The sequence below is a fragment of the Mus caroli genome, unplaced genomic scaffold (genome assembly GCF_978045245.1).
Source record: "Mus caroli unplaced genomic scaffold, Mus_caroli_1 scaffold_4, whole genome shotgun sequence".
In the NCBI taxonomy this organism is placed as follows: Eukaryota; Metazoa; Chordata; class Mammalia; order Rodentia; family Muridae; genus Mus; species Mus caroli.
In genome coordinates this window covers 18,155,562-18,178,401 of record NW_028227259.1, presented here as the reverse complement: position 1 = coordinate 18,178,401, position 22,840 = coordinate 18,155,562, and the positions used below count along the sequence as shown (strand labels likewise).

General features: G+C 40.2%; 2 pseudogenes; both read left to right on the top strand.

Annotated features, from left to right (window-relative positions):
* The first annotated feature begins 2,421 nt into the window (after positions 1-2,421).
* Positions 2,422-6,783, top strand: LOC147004964 (uncharacterized; annotated as a pseudogene).
* Positions 6,784-12,820: 6,037 nt separating this feature from the next.
* Positions 12,821-22,451, top strand: LOC147004963 (large ribosomal subunit protein uL3 pseudogene; annotated as a pseudogene).
* Positions 22,452-22,840: the final 389 nt, after the last annotated feature.

The window sequence follows — 22,840 nt, the reverse complement described above, 5'->3', positions numbered from 1 at the left end:
AACCTAGGATAGCAAAAACTCTTCTCAAGGATAAAAGAACCTCTGGAAGAATCACCATGCCTGACCTAAAGCTGTACTACAGAGCAATTGTGATAAAAACTGCATGGTACTGGTATAACGACAGACAAGCAGACCAATGGAACAGAATTGAAGACCCTGAGATCAACCCACATACCTATGGTCACTTGATCTTTGACAAGGGAGCAAAAACCATCCAGTGGAAAAAAGACATCATTTTCAACAAATGGTGCTGGCACAACTGGCAGTTATCATGTAGAAGAATGCGAATTGATCCATTCCTATCTCCTTGTACCAAGGTCAAATCTAAGTGGATTAAGGAACTCCACATAAAACCAGAGACACTGAAACTTATAGAGGATAAAGTAGGGAAAAGCCTCGAAGATATGGGTACAGGGGAAAAATTCCTGAATAGAACAGCAAAGGCTTGCACTGTAAGATCGAGAATCGATAAATGGGACCTCATAAAGTTGCAAAGCTTCTGCAAGGCAAAAGACACCGTCAATAAGACAAAAAGACCACCAACAGATTGGGAAAGGATCTTTACCTATCCTAAATCAGATAGGGGACTAATATCCAATATATATAAAGAACTCAAGAAGGTGGACTACAGAAAATCAAATAACCCCGTTAAAAAATGGGGCTCAGAACTGAACAAAGAATTCTCACCTGAGGAATACCGAATGGCAGAGAAGCACCTGAAAAAATGTTCAACATCCTTGATCATCAGGGAAATGCAAATCAAAACAACCCTGAGATTCCACCTCACACCAGTCAGAATGGCTAAGATCAAAAATTCAGGTGACAGCAGATGCTGGCGAGGATGTGGAGAAAGAGGAACTCTCCTTCATTGTTGGTGGAATTGCAAGCTGGTACAACCACTCTGGAAATCAGTTTGGCGGTTCCTCAGAAAATTGGACATAATACTACCAGAGGATCCAGCAATACTTCTCCTGGGCATATATCCAGAAGATGTTCCAACCGGTAAGAGGGACACATGCTCCACTATGTTCATAGCAGCCTTATTTATAATAGCCAGAAGCTGGAAAGAACCCAGATGCCCCTCAACAGAGGAATGGATACAGAAAATGTGGTACATTTACACAATGGAGTACTACTCAGCTATTAAAAGGAATGAATTTATGAAATTCCTAGGCAAATGGATGGATCTGGAGGGCATCATTCTGAGTGAGGTAACATATTCACAAAGGAACTCTCACAATATGTACTCACTGATAAGTGGGTATTAGCCCAAAAACTTGGATACCCAAGATATAAGATAAAATTTGTTAAACTCATGAAACTCAAGAAGAACGAAGACCAAAGTGTGGACACTGTGCCCCTTCTTGGAATTGGGAACAAAACACCCATGGAAAGAGTTACAGAGATAAAGTTTGGAGCTGTGAAGAAAGAATGGACCATCTAAAGACTGCCATATCCAGGGATCCATCCCATAATCAGCTTCCAAAAGCTGACACCATTGCATACACTAGCAACATTTTGCGGAAAGGACCCAGATATAGCTGTCTCTTGTGAGACTATGCCGGGGCCTAGCAAACGCAGAAGTGGATGCTCACAGTCAGCTATTGGATGGATCACAGGGCCCCCAATGGAGGAGCTAGAGAAAGTACCCAAGGAGCTAAAGGGAACTGCAACCCCACAGGTGGATCATTATTATGAACTAACCAGTACCCCAGAGCTCTTGTCTCTAGGTGCATTTGTATCAAAAGATGGCCTAGTAGGCCATCACTGGAAAGAGAGGCCCATTGGACTTGCCAACTTTATATGCCCCAGTACAGGGGAATGCCAGGGCCAAGGGGTTGGGGTGGGTGGGGGACTGGGGGGGGAGTGTATTGGGGACTTTTTGGATAGCATTGGAAATGTAATTGAGGAAATTACATAATTAAAAAAATAAATAAATAAAATTCCACGGAGAAAAAAAAAAAAAAAAGACAGACAAATCCTGGCTTTGGAAGGAGGATGTGCTCAATGGCTGTGTCCCAGGAAAGTCCCCAGGAAAGGGTATCTGTTTGTGGAACATGTAAGATTAACAAATGTCATTCAGAACACAGCAGGATGTGATCACCATGACCTTGCTCTGAGTCAAGTTATTTTTCTATGTCAGTGATTGGCAGGCATATTACAGCAACAATCTGAAATAGGGTCTGGGCAGATAACCAAATGGCTGTAGCTATACTGGTGGGCATACACCTCAGCTTCCTGTTAGTACAGGGAGAATATTAGCAGGGAGGCAAAGGCTATAGCCCATGACATCAGCAATCCCTTCTTGGAAAATCTATTGTCTCCTGGAGAGTTCTTGGCATCTCCTGTGATGTCACCAGTGTTGTAGCAACAAGCTCACTTAGGATTCTCACTTAGTGTGTAGCCACTAGGTTGGTGAACATGTTTGCTCGACTGTTCAATATTTTTGGGAGAGCCAGTGTGGATGGGAGAGAGACCAGAGAGAGGAGGACGGATGCTGGCCTTCCATCTGAAAGTAATGAAGGACGAAGGAGGTGGACTTGGAGAATGTGGAGTAAGTCCTCAGAAATGGATGTTGAGCTCCCTGGAAGGGGTGGCCTGAGATGGCCTTTCTAGTAATGGGGCACAGGAACTGGAGTCTCTGGGTAGCAAAAGAATTTCCATAATTATCAAAATTCTTGAACATCACAAATTTCAGAACATTTCTTTTCTATCCCCTAAGCAGGAGTTGGCAAGGCCAAAACTGTGATGCTAAGAAGTATTTATATTCACTGAGTATTGTGGGTGTTACATGGGGACGCAATGAGACCATCAGAAGTCACAGAGTGTCTAACCTATTCCCTTTTAGGGAAGGGCATGACTGTATTTCACTCTCAGGGTTCTTTAACTTCAGTGGCTATTTGGGAGTAGTATGATGGAGAAAATGGTGCTCCAGGCCATGACCTTATGTTCTCAGAATGATTCTGACATCCTGTCCATGACAGTTCCCACTTTACCTTTCTTTATTACCAGTTGTGAGTGGCAGGCATTTCTATACTGTAACCACAGACCTGTCATAGTGGATACACCCAGACAGAGAAGGGATCCTATTGCTACTTCTTGGGTGTTTGGTGATTCAGTAGGGGCAATTGATAGCATTTTGACCAAGTGGTCCCACTGGATGACTTTTGAAGCCCAAGTTCTGGGACTAGCATAAATGAATGGGTAGGAGATCTGAGCATCTCCAAGCACTAAAGTATTTGAGAATAGTGATTTTACCATCTGACTTGTGAAACCACAGGACTGATGGCTCTGAAGCCAAATTGCACTCTGTTCAGTTGATAATCATCCTGAGTAAGCCATCTCTCTGGTAATAATAAGCATGTTTAGGGAGACAGAGGAAATATCTGGCTGTTTACATCTCCTGGTCTCTCTAGAATACTGGTAGAACTGAGACCCACTGTGGAGGCCTCTCAAGCCCAGATCAAAGGCTTTCTGTTGTCACTAGTTTCCAGGCATGGTCTCTCTCTTGGTGGTCTGCCTACACTCTTTGAATTCTCACATGAAAGTATTTTTGTATTCTTCTACCTAAAGGGGCTGGAAGACACACATCATCCACTGCACCTGACCTAAGCAAGAATGAGTTCAAAAAGGAAAAGGAGAGGCTGACCACAGAGCTGCAGCTCCTTATCCAGAAGAGAAATGAGCAGAGTGATCACCTGATCGCTTTCAAAAAGAGATCCAACTACAAGAGGTATGCATTGCTCCAAACCCTGTGGTGTCAGTCTGGGGTCTTCAATGTCAGCCTCAGCTTATCCTTTAAAGGAGGTGGGTTCTATGAAGCTGTACCACCAGATCATCCCTATGCCCAACCTCATGTCCATGAATGCTTCATAGTGGAGAGGCAGAACCTGAAGCTTGGTCAGGAGGGAGATGAGAAATGGACTTTTCTGCTTCCTCCAGTAGAAAAGAAGGACTTGTATTCTGAATGAAGAATTCAGGGATAGAGGCAGTGGAGAGTGAGTTCCCAGCATGCATTTGGAAAGCACTTGACAAGATGTGGCTTTGTGAGGTTCTAGGTGATGTGAGTTTATGGTGAGTGTTTATACTTGCCTGGCAGGTGACTGAGTGCTTAGAAGCTCCTCGTAGTATCTAGAGGGGCCAGGTCCCACATTTTCCTTCTCAGTGCTTTTCTAGAAGACCTGAGGCTCCTTCCTATTCCTCTTTGTCTGTGTGCTTTATACTGAGAGACAGTAATGCTGCATACATTTCTTTTGCATCTCATTGTGCTCTCTGTTTCTGTCTCTCATTCTCTGTTACCTTTTCTCTTCTGTATGTGTGTGTGTGTTTGTGTGTGCGCATGCGTGTGTGTATGTTGTGTTCAAGTGTGTGAGTCTGTGTGTGTGCACATGTACCTACATGTTAATGAGTTTGGTATGTTTAATTTTCCCTCCAATCTTGGGAACCTATGGGATCTGTGTTTTGACTTGAGGATTTATCTCCATAACAATTTCAAGGTGATGTTAGTGCTGAAGTCTCAGAGCTCCTACTTTATTCAACACTCTTCTTTGCCTATGTGGTCACAGTTGTCCACACACTTGTATCCCTTGAGCACATTATAAAGCTGTGGTAATGTCTGATCATATCTCCAGGGTTATGTGTAAGGTCTGTTTCTACAGTATAAGTTATTCAGGATTTACCACCCCAGCTGTAAAAACAGGAAAAATGTAATCACAGGTTTCTGGTGGGCAAAGAACCTGTGGCCTAGGATCTTGAGAACATAGCTGGTTAGACTGCAACATGCAACCCTACTGAGTGAACACAGGGAGCCAGGGAACCCTCCATCTTGATGCTTAGCTTCTGCTGTCCTGGACCAGGATAACAAATTTTCAAAGCTGAAGATCATCCCAGTATATAGAATCCAGAATGTGCTTTCCATGGCTGGGGTATTCCAGCACTCAGCCTGAGAAATGTGTTCCTAAAAGTCCATGTTCATGGAGTTCTTTCTTCCTAGGACCAAGCCCTTGGAGAAGATAAATCCATTCTATGAACAACTGATATCAGAGAAGAACCAGGTCCTGTCCTCTCAGTCCAAGTTAGAGAAGGGGATATTTGAGGCCCAACAGAACATCCAGGAGCTCATTAAGTGGAAATTCTACTTTATGTAAGTACCATTTAGCAAGCCAATCAACAGTGGAATGGCAATTTCTGCCTTCCTTGGGTTATGGACTGGAGAATCTGCAGTTCTGCTTCTATCCCTTCTGCTTTTAGGCATCAGTGTGCCTTGGGATAATAGACTCAGTTTTCATAAATCCGTAAGAGACTGTTACCCCTCCCAGCATTGTCCAGGCATCCTTAGAAGCCTTTCAGGAGAAGAGTGATTGTGCATAATCATTATGCAGTACTGAGAGCCTGGTTCACAGGCAGTGTTTTAGAGAGCTGAGTGTGACATAACACAAGGATAGAATGCCCTCCCTTTGATTCTGCTGATCTACTCTGATGCTATTTGCACCCTACTAATTGATGTTGCCCTAGTGCATTCGGCAGTCAACGATAGATGGAGATCCCTCTTTCTTTTGAAGAGACATGGACCCTCATTGGTGTTCAGGCTGTAGCAATAATTTCTTCTTCCCTGAAATGGCTGTTTGCTGTTTGTACAGATTTATTGAGATTGATTGTATTAGGTCTTCATGGGAACCAGGATCCTGGTGGGGTTAATGGGCCTATACATAAGAATGAGAGGAGGAGGCTGCAGGATCTTACTATGCAGATTGTGTTTCCAGGAACATACAGAGCCAGATCATGATGGAAAAGAAGAATCTTACTAAGATGTCTGTCACACTGGAGCAAGAGAGCATGGAAGTACAGATTGATTGGGCTCTCATTGAGAAATATTTGGTTGTCTTGAACCTGAATGGACAAACAGGAGCAGACCAGCAACCATGAGACCCAACAACTTCAGGTAGGGACAAGCAGCTCAGTCAGGCTAATACTGTCTGACACCATTTGCCCCATTGGATTAATCTTTGCTTTCCCCTACTACTTTGCTAATCCACACTCCCAACCAGCCACCCACCTCATGGAATGTAGTTGTTCACTGCTCTTTTTATACACACATATTCTGGGAAGTTAGCCTCTTGTGAGAAATTAAATCATTTGCAAGTGTACTTTGCTGCACTGCTTTAATATGAAGTCTAGAAAAGGTGACAGATGAATAACATGCCACATTTCTGTATGTGTTCATGATAAGTGGGATGGTATGCAGAGTTTTGAGCAGCATCTAGGTCCTGGGACAGAGGTCATGCAAGGGTCATGTGACTTGAGGTGTGAAGAACCTTCCAGGGTTAAAATCGAAATGCAAATATCAAATGCATGCTTCTCATTGTCATTAATCTAGGGGGCAGGTGGGCTTCTCCTTTCTTCTTGCAATCCAATGAGGTCTCTTCCTCTTGCCCAATTCTTGGTTTGCAAGCATAGAAGTCTGAGTGATAGCTTGCCAGTCTTAGTGTTTGTGAGTGTTGTTTGACATTTTGCCCTGCATGTATATAACAGCAATGGTTTCAGTTAATAGATCACTGTTAACTGTCCTGTTGAGGTTGTGGGAGACAGCAGTCTGACAGCTAACATTTAGGTTTCTACCAAGCCTGTGTCTTAAGAACTGCCTTCCTCTCCTAGGACTCAGAGACTCCAGCAAGAGCTGTAATGTCCACATCCCAGGAAGAGAGCCTCCTGCAGAATGAGTTACCACCTCAGGAGCCCCCTGCTGAACTCCATCCCCAACATCCCCAATCTACCTTGGATTAATCTTATTATGTTCAGTACATTTATGCAGTGTGAATAGGAGAAAGCCAGTGAGCCAGCTGATTCAGGGTCTTATTCCCTTTCCTGTTCTGGCAACACCCCTTGAGAGACATCTGAGGTGACTGCCCGGCCAACAGCAGTCCAAGAGGAGATACAGGCTGTAGGTCTGTACTTCTTAATATGCAGTGAAAGGGTGATGATGTAGAATCATTTTCTGTTAGTTTTGGTTAAAGTTTGCTCTTTATTGTTTTATTCATTTTTTAGGTTTTGCTGAAGTTAGATGTTTTTGTTTGGTTTTCATGTTTGGATTTTATTTTTATCTCTTTTTAGTAATTGTACTTTTAAAGCCTGTTTATTAAACATTTTATTTCTTATCAATAAAAATTGATTTACAACTCTTGACTCTTAAGACCATGTTCCTTATTCGGGTTTCCTCTCCCCTCCTGTAAACCTAGAACCCACAGTCAGAGATGGAGCTTTGTAAATGTCAGGCATCCTGGGCTTCAGATTGAAGTCAATGTCACCAAGGGTTATAGAACAAGATGATTTCCTGTGGGTAATGTGGCTTACCCCATGGAAACACACTTTATGATGCAAGCAGTTCCATACTGTATCCATGCTGCTACATACTCTCCTACACCTAAAATATAGCACTCTATAACATACATTCTTGACTGACACTGTGGACCAGAAATAGATTAATATACAGTCATTGTTCTAATGCTGCTGAGGAAATAAAAACATTCCCAAAGGAACTGGAAATAAATCAGGAAGGCCAGAGCCATGTGCCTCAGTCTTGTTTGCAATACAGCATCAGTGACAACCACACCAAAGAGATAATGGCTTTCTAAGTCAGGCTTTGAAATATCATTTGGTAGATGACTTTGTTCTTGAACATTTGCTGTGGGTTTTTTTTTTTTTTGCTTATTTGTTTGTTTTGTTTTGTTTTTGTGCTTTTTAGAGACATTGTTATTTATGTGAATGGTTGTTTTTCCTACTGTATGTCTGCACACAAAACACAAATATACAAAAAAAATCAAAAGCAACAAATGGTATTTTCTTGAAAGCAGAGATAAAAGAGCTGTTCTTCTCATCTGTCTCCCAAATCTGAGCAGAGAATAGTGTGAAGCGTGAAGATGGATGGTAGAGGAAAGGAGGGAGAGTTAATTTCTCACTTCCTTAACTTGAAACCAAGCTCCAGACCCACTTTAACTAAGATCAGTACCAGGTGGATTCCTACAACCTTACCTGAAGGGGAATACTCAAGAACTGAGTTGTTGCAATTGTATTAACCCTGTAGGAAACTGCTTCTAATACCCTCCCCAAAACATAAGCAGCAGAGGGGAGATACAGATTCTACCCACTCTGGGAGGGAACATGAGCACATAAGACTTAGTCATGGATATCAATGCCAAGGTTTTCTACATGTAACTCAAGAATTGGCAAAGATCTAAAGGTTGGTACCTATAAGCTTTTGCAGACAGCCCCTAAATCTACCCATATGTTAGTACTATCTTGGTTGTCACGAATCGCCTTACTATTCATTTACTACTGAGCTAATATTTTCTTCCTTTATTAATTTCAACACATACCTTTACTATTTACAATAATCTTGGTTGACAATTGTATTCTTTCAGAGACTGAAATATATCATGTCATGCTTTCTTGTGCTGTAGGATTGTAAAAAAGAGATTCGATGGAAATCTAATACTTGGCCTTGTGTGTGAACTGACTTTATCTCTTACAGGTTTTTTTTATAAATTTTATTTATGTATGAGCATTTTGTCTGCATGTAAGTCTCTCTACCATCTATGTACTTACTACACTTTAAGGCCAGAAGACAGGGTTGGCTTCTATTAAACTGAAGTTTTGTGCTGCTGTATGGGTATTGGGAGTCAGAGCTGGGTTCTTTGGAAAGCACAGTGTTCATGACCTGTGAGCCATCTGTCCAGCCCCATTTTCTAGTTTTTAATGTTTTTTAGTTTTGTGGTTTTGACATCATGATGATAATACTTTGTAGACATATTCTTTTCTGGTCCAGTATAGTTGAACTTCTGAATGTCTCTTGTGCTTGAAAATTCATTTGAGAAAAAATTGTTTATAATTTCAATCACCAAATTTTCTAACTTCCCAATTTATCTCAGGTCCTTCTTTTATTCTTAGGATTCTTAGATTTATCCTCAAGAGAATACAGTTTTAGATGTTATTTTAAAATTTTTATCATATTTACTAGATATCATTTTCTGGAGTAGTCTTTCCTATTGTTTGAGCCTTGTATTGGACCCTTGAACATCATGCTTCTGCTACATATTGTTTTTTCAATGTGCCTTTTCTTTGCATATTTTAAACTCTTGTTATGTGATTTTTCTATTTGCAGAATATCTATTTGGACCTTTTTCACAGTCATTTTTATTTTTTGATTGTTTTCTTTTATTATTAATCATTCCATTCATTTACATATCAAATGGTATTCCAATTCGTGGTTACCTTGTCCATCAAGCACCCCCTTCCATCCCATGATATCCCACTTTCGGGTTACCCATCCACCACCCCTCCCTCGATCACACATCTGCTCTCCCAACCTCCCTTTTCCCTATAAGAGCCTGCTTCCCCACCCACCCACAGTCTTCTGCTCCACCTCTCCACTATCCCCCTACTCTGGGGCATCAAACCTCTCTAGGACCAAGGGCCTCCCCTCCTCTTGCTGTCCAGCAAAGCCTATATATATATATCTGGAAATAAAGATCCCTTAGTTGGTGATCTAGTCTCTGAGTGACCAGGTGGTCAGGCCAGCCTGTATTGTTCTTCCAATGGAGTTGCCATTCCCCTCTGCTCCTCCAGTCTTCTGCCAGCTCCCCCATCAGGTTCCCTAAGTTCAGCCTGATGGTTGGCTCCAAGCATTCGCCTCTGCTTTGATCAGTTGCTGGGTGGACCTCTCCAGTAACTGCCATAATTGGTTCCTGTCTGTAAGCACCTCTTGACCACAACAGTGTTGGGTTTGGTGTCTGCAGACAGGATGTGTCCGCAGGTGGGAAAATTCCCTGGTTGACCCTTCCTTCAGTCTCTGTTCCATTTTTTGTCCCTGTTCTTCCTTCGGACAGGAATATTACTGAGTTAAAAGAAAATTGAGATGGGTGAGTGGCTCCGTCCCTCGACCAGCATCTGTTTCTATCTACTGGAGTTGGTCTCTACAGGTTCCATCTCCCCCTTTTCTTTGCATTATGGCTAAAGTCATTCCAATTGGGTTCTGGGAGCCTCATATTTCTCTGCTGTCTTGGACCCTCCAGTGGCGATCCCCAGTTCTGCATACCCCCTGCTTCCTATTTTTATTCTATTTCCTGACCCTCTGTACCTCTTTCACATCTCCAAATTCTGATACTGCCACCCTTTTTTCCTCCACTTCCTCCTCTTCTTCCTCCTCCTCTCTTTATCCATACCTTCTTCCTTTCCTCCCTTCCTCCCTCCCTCACGTACCCCTCTTCTTCCATATCCCACAATTGTCTATTAAGAATTTTGGCTAGATAGATGGTTCAGTGGTTAAGATTACTGGCTGGTCTTGCTGAGGACCTCAGTTAAGTTCCCAGCACCAAAGTAGTAGCTCACAACTGTCTATAAATCCAGTCCCAGACAATATAATGCCCTCTTCTGGCCTTCACAGATACTAGACACATGAGCATAGTACATATACATGCATACAGGCAAAATACTCATACACATAAAAAATTTTTGTTGGAATTTTGATGGTGATTACATTAAACCTGTAGATTGCTTTTGGTGAGATGGCCATATTTACTATAGTTATCCTTCCAATCTATGACCATAGGAGATCTTTCCATCTTCTGAGATCTTCTTTGATATCTTTCTTCAGAGACTAGTCATACAGATCATTCATTTGCTTGGATAGAGTCACACCAAGGTATTTTATATTTTTTTTTGACTATTGTGAAGAATGTTGTTTCTCTAATTTTTTTCTCATACCTTTTATCCTTTGAGTAGAGGAAGGCTACTGTTTGCTTGAATTAGTATGACATCCCGTCACTTTGCCTAAGTTGTTTATCAAATGTTTGAACTCTGTGCTAGAATTTTTGGGGTCACCTATGATGCTATCATATAATCTGCAAATAGTGATAACTTGACTTCCTCCTTCCAAATATGCATCCCTTTATTCTCTTTTTGTGGTCTAATTGCTCTGCTGGATCCTTTATCAAAACTTGGGTTTTAAACTCTGGACAAATGCAATTCTTACCTTCAAAAGTACTTCTTAACCTAGCTTGTAGTGAGATGTGTTGGCTTTTTTATCTTTCATTTCTCAAATTAATCAATATTTTCCTGTGAATTTGAGCTGTAATTGGAAAGATTCTGTATCATTTGTTAAAAATATCCTTTATGAAACAGATTATAAAGAAGTGGTTGAGAAGTAGCAAAGTTGTAACTCTATATTCTAGGCAAAATTACTTTTTATATTTGAAAAGCACATGCATGTACACATTTGTAGGCACACTAGTATTACGTAAAAATAAATTGTGAAATGTTTATGGATGATGCTTAAACAGATAGGATTTTTTAAAATTATTTTGTTACATGAGGATTTCAACAGCTTCTTTTTTATTTCAATATCTCTATGATCTAAATACCTCAAATATAATAAAAGGACATTCAAATGATTTCATGTATACAGATAGATAGATAGATAGATAGATAGATAGATAGATAGATAGATATAATAGAATAGAATAATATCATTAAATGGAATAATATCATTTGCTTTGCAAATTTGTAAATTATTGAAGATTTGGTTTGATAGAATGATTTCCAAGTATCAATTGTTCTTAAAATGTTATAGCCGGGCAATAGTGGCACACCCACGCCTTTAATCCCAGTACTTGGGAGGCAGAAGCAGGAAAATTTCTGAGTTTGAGGCCAGCCTGGTCTACAAAGTGAATTCCAGGACAGCCAAGGCTATACAGAGAAACCGTCTCTTGAAATACCAAAAAAAAAAAAAAAAAAAAAATAGTTATAAAAGAATACTGTAATATAACATTAATATATTTTCTCATGCCTAGTGTTTACATATGAAACATAAATTATGCATAATTATAAAGAAGATAATTATACTATTATACTATTGTGATGGATAGCAGATTATTCATTAGCTGTAAGACCCCCCCCCCATCCAGTTGTATATTTTATTTTCAAATACTCATTCAGTTTTCACTGAATCAGTCTAAGGATTAAGACTCTGAACTCTCTTATTTCTAATTTATATGACAAGTTATTCAAATAGAAGTCAGAATATGGTGTGATTTTAGTAGGCTTTAAAAGATAAATTATCTCTGCTCAGTATTTATGCAAGTTTATCTCTATGTGCTTTGGAGTCATCCCCCCCCCCCACATGCCTCTTTTATGGATTCTCTGGGCGTTTCACATTATGTACCACAATCACAATTCCTTCTCAGTTCCTTCATGTCCATGCCTCCCTGTGATCTTATGCTCCACAATTCCCTCTCAGTTCCTGAATGTCCACATCTCTCCTGTGATCTTCTGCCTCCACAATTCCTTCTCAGTTCCTACATGTCCACTCCTCTCCTGTGATCTCCTGCCTACAAAAGAAGAAATCAAAATGAGAGGAAAGAAAAGTAAACCAGAAACCCAAAACCCCAAAAGAAGTACACTTTGTGATATTGATACACTCAATGATACATGGTCAAACTCTCAGTGGCCTGCTCGTTAAATACAACTGTCCTTCACAGCCTCCCACCCCCACATCAGAAGCCATTAACTGTAGAGAGCTGCTCCTTGGCATCTCTGTCACAAGTTTAAAGAGTTCTCTTCTGTCATTTATTATCTAGGCTCTTACTTTTTGGTTGTTGTGGTAGTGGTATTTTTAGGGTGAATGGGTGGGGGTGGTCAGAGATACATTCCATATATGTCAAGACCTTGTCTACAATTATCAATACCATAGCAAATATAGTTTCCTTGCTCTTCACAATCATTAGAACCATGGAAAATGAGCATATACATGAGTTCTGGTGACAACACCATGATCATGGACCCAGACAAGGCCATTGGAATCTACCCAATCACAGACATGAGTATGGACCTTGGTGGCAACACAGCCAACAGACATCAAAGTGGATTCTGGTTGCCACATGGCTCTTGGTGGTAACAAGGACCATGGATATCAACAGAAAACCCCACTTCCAGGTTCAGTCAGGCCTTGGACCCAGATGTGATTCTCAGTGGCAGTATGAGTGCTGTGGGACATCACCATGACCCCAGGTGGTATTATAGGCCATTTAAATCAGTGTGGGTCTCAGCAGCATCCTGGTTTACATGGCTTCAGGTTTCAGCACAGATTACAGACATTTGCATAGTCCTCAGTGGTAATGTGTGCTGGTCATCTGAGTCCCAAGCTGGTCAAAACCAAGTAGGGAGCAGGCGACCATGGGCATGGCTGGCTTGGCCAGATGTTGACTTTTCTGCTTGGTGTCCAATGCAGGACCTTGGAATCATCTTTGCCTTCAAGTTTTCAGTCTGTACGAGGGGTGGTGGGGAATATATGTGTGTAGTTATTTGTTTGTAAGTGTTTTTGTTACTGAAACAGGACTGTTTCATTCATTTGTAAGTAATCTTAAGACAATGAATTCACCATGCTCCTGCCCAACTTAGAGGGCAGCTATGACAGTCAGGAAGCTTTTGCTCCCAGGCAATGGATTCTCCTGTTATGTCTGTGTTGTAAATATATATATAGATTGGATCCAGTAGGAATCAGGGTTCTGTGAGCCTGGTAAGTTTCCGGAGGTTCCTGAGACTGGCAAGATGAGGTCTCCCAGATTTATGTGACCCCCTTGAGTCTCCAGCAAGGGATGTTTCAGTTCATAGGAAACGGCTGCACAGTATCAATTCTTTCACTTTCCTTAATTCCTCATCATTTTTGGTAAGTGAAAGTCCATCAGAAAAAATTTGGAATTTGTAAGAATATATTTTCCAGTGCTGTCATTCAGTTTAGAAATATGGACCACTCTCAAATCATCTTACAAGACTTCAGCATACACTCACTGTTTATCTGTCAATCCTGCTTGTTCCTTGTTAACTAGGTTAAGAGATGGACAGACTATTGAATACTTCACTCACTCAGTAGCACTATAGGACAGGTGTATGCATGAGCATGTAACAAGATGTACAAGACTCTACAAAATCAAGCCAGACCAAAAAATACAAGCATGCATTAGGGAGAGACTCATTAAGCCCTATTCCTAACTAAGGAGCCATGGGAATGTATCATTGATGAAGAAAGGGATAATCAACAGGTTTCAGGGAAGTACTTCCTGAGAGTCTACCCATCTTCTAGTTTATAGCCTAAAACTTATATACATACAGTCAAAACTGAGTGAACTCAGTGGGTTTGATAAAATATCACAGGAAATTTTGAAGGAATAATGATTAGGAAATAAACATAATTAGAGGGAAAGGAATGGTGCTTAGATTAGATGAAACATACTACCTGCATATGTGAGATTCTCAAACAATAAATAGAAAACTCAAATTAAGGAGCAGAAATGTTCTATCACCCACCTTTCACATTTCTGTTCTTTTGTTGCATTCCCTTTCCTCATTCCTTTCTAAGAAGGCTCTGACCTGATGTTATTATTATGGTTCTAAATTTTCTAGAGTTTCCCATTAGACATGACTTAACTAAGGGCGACAAAGGTTCCTGTCTTTGGTCTTTATTTCTGATTGTTCTTCCGTTCTACATGCAACAATGTACTTTTACTTTGTTTTCCTGAATTATAAACTTACATCTTCTGAGTGTCATAATTTGTTTACCTATTTGCCCTTATTTTTGGTTTGTTATTATTACGGATGATATTGTTGTGAACACTCCCATTCAAGTGTTTTATGTGTAAATGTATTTTCATACATATTGAGTAAATATGTAGATGTATAATTGCTGGGACATGTGCTGTGTTCAAGTTTCCCTTTGTAAGCCACTGCCACAGTGGTCCATGATGTGCATGTATCCTTTTGCCTTCCCAGTAGCAGTGCTGGGTGATTCCATTCTCACTGCAGCTGGATTTCTCAGCAGCAGGATTCGGGACACTTTGTGGTGAAAAATTGTTTGTTGTGTAAACTTCCCTGTGCATTTTATGTGAGCCACATCAACTTTGTATTCTCACACTGTAAAGGGCAAGCAAGAGTAGTCACAGGCCTCATTCCACTCACAGCAGGAATTGCTTCCAGACACTGCTGTGTGCTCCCCAGAGGCAAGAGTTTTCCCAAGGGAAAGGTTATTGTTCTTCATTATTAGTAAGTATGGGATCATTCATAAATAAACTTCACAGCAGTTTAATTTTACCAGGTATGTGTGGGAAGAGTACTGTATCATTCTGCTGGTTGCCACAGTGTGGGTCTTGCTTTACAGAATGCTGCTATTGGGAGACAGTTGGCAATTGTAAGGAGTATTGCCTAGAGGAAGGTGTTTAGATCATAAAGGCCAAATCTTCACATCAAAAGCTTGGACCATAGTGAAGCAGTTTATAGGCACACACCATATAATATTTGTGACCAGTGTCTGTTACTCACGCCAGGAATGCTGTAAGTACAAAGCAAAGGAAAAACAAGAGTAATTTTTATTTACCATAGCCATGCAGGAGTAATTACTGGAATGGAAACAAAAACACTAGGGCCTTCTGTGCTGAGAGATGGTGCCAATGGAGCAACTGGTGAGTGTCCCAGTGCTAAGTGCCCAGAATGCTTCTGGGTACCTGAGTTCAAGATGAAGGGTTTAAGGTATCAGCAAGTGACTGGTGGGATTGACAAGGCCATGTCTCCTAATGAGAACAGGACATGAAGGCTGAAGTTGGATGTCTCTGGAATTAATCTGCTGCCTATAGTTGATATCTGAATCCTGGAGGCTGGCTCTAGAGAACTCCCTGTCTGAAGCAGAAGCCTTAGAATCAGAGAGCTTGCAGAGTGTACATCTCCTGTGAGCTCCTTAAGGAGTGGAAGCCTCAGGCCCAGGCAATCTGGGGGAGAAATCCTCAGGCAGAGCCAGGACTATTGCACTGAAATAATTTACTTTCTCACTCCTGCATGTTCCACTGTAAAAAATAAAAAAGGTTGATGCCTCAGGCACTGCTGCATTTAGTGAGAAACCAGCAAGTCTTTGATTGGCTAAAGGTAGGGTACAGTAATGAGGTGAGCTTTAGGACCAATCAGGGAGGAGTTGTCATACTCCTAGAAAGTTTCTGGTTTTTCACAATCGTGGTAATCTTTGCAGGCTTCCAACTGCCATTCATGACTTGGTCATACTAGGGCTCTGAGAAGTCAAAAGCAAGCACTTAATATAGTAAAAATGGTTCTCCTGCAGAAAGCAATGTACAGATTCAATTCAATTCCCATCAAAATTCCAAATCAATTCTTCACTTAGTTGGAAAGGGCAATTTGCAAATTCATCTGGAATAGCAAAAAAACCTAGGCTATCAAAAACTATTCTCAACAATAAAAGAATCTCTTGGGAAATCACCATGCCTGACCTCAAGCTGTACTACAGAGCAATTATGGTAACAATGGCATGATAGTGATACAATGAGAGACACGTATATCAATGGAATAGAATTGAAGACCCAGAAATGAACCCACACACCTGTGGTCACTTGATCTTTGACAAGGGAGCTAAAACCATCCAGTGGATAAAAGACAGCATTTTCAACAAATGGTGCTGGCTTAACTGGAAGTTACCAGGAAGAAGAATATGAATTGATCCATTCTTATCTCCTTGTACAAAGCTCAAGTCTAAGTGGATCAAAGATCTCCACATAAAACCAGAGACACTTAAATTTATAGATGAGAAAGTGGGGAAAAGCTTGAAGATATGAGCACAGGGGAAAAATTCCTAAACAGAACAGCAATGGCTTGTGCTGTAAGATCAAGAATTGACAAGTGGGACCTCATAAAATTGCAAAGGTTCTTTAGGGCAAAAGATAGTGTCAATAAAACAAAAAGGACACCAACAGATTGGGAAAGAATTTTTACCAATCCTAAATCTGATATATACAAAGAGCTCAAGAAGTTGAACTCCAGAAATTCAAATAACCCCATTTAAAAATGCAGCTCAGAGCTAAACAAAGAATTCTCAACTGAGGAATAATAAAGGGCTGAGAAGCACTTGAAAAAAAGTTTCAACATTCTTAATCATCAGGGAAATGCAAATCAAAAAACCCTGAGATTCTACCCCACACCAGTCAGAATGGCTAAGATCAAAAATGCAGGTGGCAGCAGATGCTGGCAAGGATGTGGAGAAAGAGGAACATTCCACCATTGCTGGTGGGATTGCAAGCTGGTACAACCACTCTGGAAATCAGTCTGATGGTTCCTCAGAAAATTGGACATAGTACTAGTGGAGGATCCCGCAATACCTCTCCTGGGCATATATCCAGAAGATGTTCCAACCGGTAAGAAGGACACATACTCCACTATGTTCATAGCAGCCTTATTTATAATAGCCAGAAGCTGGAAAGAGCCCAGATGCCCCTCATCAGAGGAATGGATTAAGAAAATGTGGTACATTTACACAATGGATTACTACTCAGCTATTAAAAACATTGAATTTATGGAATTCCTAGGCAAATGGATGGACCTGGAGGGCATCATCCTGAGTGAGTTAACACAATCACAGAAGAACTCACATAATTTGTACTCACTGATAAGTGGATATTGGCCCAGAAACTTAAAATATCCAAGATATAAGATACAATTTGCAAAACACATGAAACTCAAGAAGAATGAAAACCAAAGTGTGGACACCTTGCCCCTTCTTAGAATTGGGAATAAAACACCCATGGTAGGAGTTACAGAGACACAGTTTGGAGCTGAGACGAAAGATTGACCATCTAGAGACTGCCATATCCGGGGATCCATCCCATAATCAGCCTCCAAACGCTGACACCATTGCATACACTAGCAAGATTTTGCTGAAAGGACCATGATATAGCTGTCTCTTGTGAGGCTATGCAGGGGCCTACCAAACAAAGAAATGGATGCTCACAGTCAGCTATTGGATGGATCACAGGGCCCCCAGTGGAGGAACTAGAGAAAGTACCCAAGGAGCTAAAGGGATCTGCAACCCTATAGGTGGAACAGCAATCTGAACTAACCAGTAACCACAGGGGCTCATGTCTCTAGCTGCATATGTATCAGAAGGTGGCCTAGTTGGCATCAGTGGAAGAGAGGCCCATTGTTCTTGCAAACTTTATATGCCTCAGTACAGAGGAACATCAGGACAAAGAAGTAGGTGGGGGTGGGTAGGGGAGTGGGGTGGAGGGTATGGGGGACTTTTGGGATAGCAGTGGAAATGTAAATGAAATAAATACCTAATAAAACATAAATAAATAAAATAAAGATAAACATATATATACATGTAGAATGTGTACATATTAGTGTAAATACACATACACACTCACACAAACACATGCACACATTCCTTGATTAAATATCCTGTCATTTTTTAATATTATTCCTTCCCATTATCAAATTTTCTTCTTCACAGGTTCACCTCCTAATTTTATGTCTCTGTGTGAGTGGGTGACTTTTCTATAGCAAATTATTTTTTTAAATTAAGGCATCCCAAAACAAATAAAAGACAAACACTAATATTTTGGGATAAAAAATAAAATTTTCATAACAATAGGAGATATATCAGAGATAACTATAAAATTGGGAAGATAATATTTTTAACAAATACACAGACCAGACTAGTACTTTTCTCATTTAATCTATTCTTTAAAACTTAAGAACTGAAGAGATTAAACTCAATAGAAAATTGGATAGAAGGCTCAAACAAAAATGAAAAATAATTCTCATTATCAGGAAGATCTAAATAAAATGTGGTTAAATTTCTCATTTATCAAATTGGTCAAATATTTTTTAAAGATTTATTTATTATATATAAGTACACTGTAGCTGTCTTCAGACACACCAAAAGAGGCCATCAGATCTCATTACAGATGATTATGAGCCACCATGTGGTAGCTGGAAATCAAACTCAGAACCTCTGGAAGAGCAGTCAGTGCTCATAACTGCTGAACTATCTCTCTAGTCCCAGTCAAATATTTCATTGTAAACTTTTCATACTTCTATAAATCTTGGGGTATAAAATAATGTTATTGGTTATTGAGTATATAATAGAGTAACTAATATAAATTTTATTATATCTATAACCTCAAACATTTAATAGGTTTTAGACTTTTGAAAATTTAAAATATAACATCTGGGCTAAGATTTTTCAAACCTATGTTAATAAAGGTTCTCAAATGCTTCCAACCCTGCTTCTAGTCCAGCATCCAAAGGTAGGGGAGAAAAGATGGTAAATAGGACAAGGGGATGTGGTGCTGTTTAGTAGTAGTTCTTTGGGCAATTCCAATTTCAATGTGTCAAGATATACAACATTATTTAAAAGTAAAATTCCCTTCTTTCTTCATAATGTCACCACAGGACCTCTGTTATAATTTCTGTAAGCTAAGTATATCCAGAATTTTCCCAGCTATGTATAGAGGTCCTTGTCATATTAAATTCAACTTCTCCAGCATCATGTGCAGGAAACCATGCTCACTTATGTGACCATAGTTTCTTCATCGGTGATCACCTGAATAACAAGGGTGCATCTTCCACACTCTTTTGAGAATCACCTTGAAACTTGTCCTCCTGTACCATATTCACATGAAAATTGTCACTTCTGTCACCTGTTAAGTCTGTCCCTGATGACTGAACCAGCCTCAATAAGTATGCTCAAAAGTCTAAATTTGTTGATATTGTAAAGAATAATAGTAACTATTGTGTTGAGTGAATTTACAGATAACAATTGTAATTGTTCTTCTGTGAACATAAATGTGCAGTTTATAACAGGCTAATAATTCTGTAGCACCAAGAAGCTACCCATTTTTACTGAAGGGAAGTTTGTCTTGCTTTCCTTAATATCTTGTAACTTGTGTCTTTGTCTCTAATCTGTGTCCATCCCATATTTTTGAGTCTTTATTTTTCAAAATTCCTTCTAAGAAGTACTTCTGGTTACTGTAGCTTCTGTGTCATATGGAAAGAGTACACAGTGAGTGGAAGATTATCAATGAAACCAGGACATATTCTTCCTTTTTAAAATAGATAACCCTTGGGCTTTTTCTTTATTTTCTTTTATTTTTGAGGTTACAACACAATTACCTAATTTCCCCCTGTCCTCCATCTAACCCTGCCATATACTTCTTCACATTCTTTTTAAAATTTAAGGGCTTTCTTTATATTATCTTTCTTTTTTTTCTCCCTCCAGGGCTCATAGAGATATATACTATTGCCAGAAAAAATGAGAAAAAATTAAATAATATTAACAACCACCATAAATAAGAGAAGATGAGTAAGACTAAATATTACTATAAGAACAACCGATATCATGTTGTATATTAAACTATACAATGTTCTTATAAGATAAACATTTGTCATAACTTCAAAATTTCTACGCCTTTTACTAATTAATTTATTTAAAATCTAAGTTTATTAATTGTATCATAATCTTCATAAAAATCCATATATGTAATTAAATTGGTAAAAAAAAGTCTTATATTTGGACATAATTTAAATAACAGAAAGCTAGGCAATAATATATTTCTTAGGTATATACTGTCTAAAATAAAAGCCAATATTTTATCTTAATAAAATTTTATCTTATTTAGAACAGATATTCTGTACACTTCATCCTAGGGCACATTCTAGGCGGCAAGGCATAATTCATAGAGTGATAAAATTCAATTTAGAAATGAAAACCGATGCCATACACATACAAATCTGATCTATATCAAAGATTTTACAATTTATATAATTTACAATACTTATAAACAAGATTTATACATACACATGTCATTGAGCACACTAAATAAAATACATGTAAATATAGATATGTGAAAAGAGAAATGTACATTTCATATAGTGTTTCAGAAATCTTAGCACTTACTTACTCTGATACTGAGCACTGTGGAATGATGGGTATTTGTGAGTGAGCCTAATCATGAACCCTGATCATACACACTTAGCAATCCTCCTCCCAGGTCTGCCCCCAACTCTTGGAAAACACATACCGCTGTTGCTGCCGAAAAAGGAGGAAAGGAGGAGGAGGAAGAAGAAGAAACACAACTGATTTAGGTTCTCATGGACACACTGGAGCACAGTCAACTTCCATTGATCATCTCCATAAAGAAAACTGAATGCTTCCCCACCAGCACCCCCTCTAGAAGACATCAATCGTGGAGAACCTCACTTCAGCATCCTTACCACAGTTTTTAGGAGTTCTCTTAGATGGATTCCTGCTTATTTGGTGTGGACAAGAGTAGCAATTGTCACAGAAACCTTCTAATGTCCCTCCTCTTCAAATGTGAATTTGCAGTCATTCACATACCACTTCAAAAGTAGATTCCACTCCCTATCGGTAGCTTGTGGTGGTGAGATGTCTCACAGCAAATTCTCAGGCATGGGTCCTTGGGCTTCCTGCCTCGAAAGCATAGCAGCTGGCATCCTGGGAAAGTGAAGAGCTTTCCTAAGGATGAGGCTTCTGAGCCTGTTCACCTCACAGCCTTTCTGGGGTACAAGGCTGCCATGACCCACATCGTCCAGGAAGTCGATAGGCCAGGATCTAAGGTGAACAAGAAAGAAGTTGTGGAGGCTGTGAACATTGTGAACCCCCCCCCCCCAGTGGTGGTTGTGGGCATTGTGGGATATGTTGAGAACCCACGAGGCCTCCGAACCTTCAAGACTGTATTTGCTGAGCACATCAGCAATGAGTGTAAAAGGTGCTTCTATAAGGACTGGCATAAGTCTAAAAGAAGGCTTTCATCAAGTACTGTAAGAAATGGCAGGATGACACAGGCAAGAAGCAGCTGGAGAAGGACTTCAGCAGCATGAAGAAGAACTGCCAGGTCATCCGCATCATTGCCCACACTCAGATGCATCTGCTTCCTATGTGCCAGAAGAAGGCACACTTGATGGAGATCCAGGTGAGTGGAGGCACTGTGGCTGATAAGCTTGGTTGGGCCCAAGAGAGGCTGGAGCTGCAGGTTCCTGTGAACCAGGTGTTTCGGCAGGATGAAATGATGGATGTCATCGACGTGACAAAAGGCAAAGGGTACAAAGGGGTAACCATTTGTTGGCATACAAAGAAATTGCCCCAAAAGACCCATCCAGGTTTGCACAAAGTTGCCTGTATTGGAGCCTGGCACCCTGCCCGTGTCGCCTTCTCTGTGGCTTGAGCTGGGCAGAAAGGCTACCATCACCGAACAGAGATTAACAAGAAAATTTACAAGATTGGTCAAAGCTACCTCTTCAAGGATGGCAAACTGATCAAGAACAATGCATCTACTGACTATGACCTGTCTGACAAGAGCATCAACCCACTGGGTGGCTTTGTCCATTATGGTGAGGTGACCAATGATTTCATCATGCTCATAGGCTGTGTACTTACTCTTCGTAAGTCCTTGCTGGTCCAGACCAAATGTCGGGCCCTGGAGAATATTGACCTGAAGTTCATTGACACCACATCCAAATTTGGCCAAGGTCGATTCCAGAACATGGAAGAGAAGAAAGCATTCATGGGACCACTCAAGAAAGATCCTATTGCCAGGGAGGAAGGAGCTTGATTCCAGGACCACTTTGTGCAGATGGTGTGGTCTCACCAATAAAATATTTATAGTTAAAAAGAAAAGTAGCTTCCTTGTGCTTTCCAGTGAGTGAGTGGGCACATGGATCATAGACCATGGACAACATTTATTGCAAAAAGCCTTTCCTTTGTTTCTTCAACATAGAAAGGGACACTGCAATGATGGTTAGAACAGAGCCTAGTAATCAAGGCAGTATATAGCATGAGGAAGACAAGCCCATGAGGAAAGGTAAAGAGACAGAAACTTCTTTCTTTTCTTTCTTTCTTTCTTTCTTTCTTTCTTTCTTTCTTTCTTTCTTTCTTGCTTTCTTGCTTTCTTGCTTTCTTGCTTTCTTGCTTTCTTGCTTTCTTGCTTTCTTGCTTTCTTGC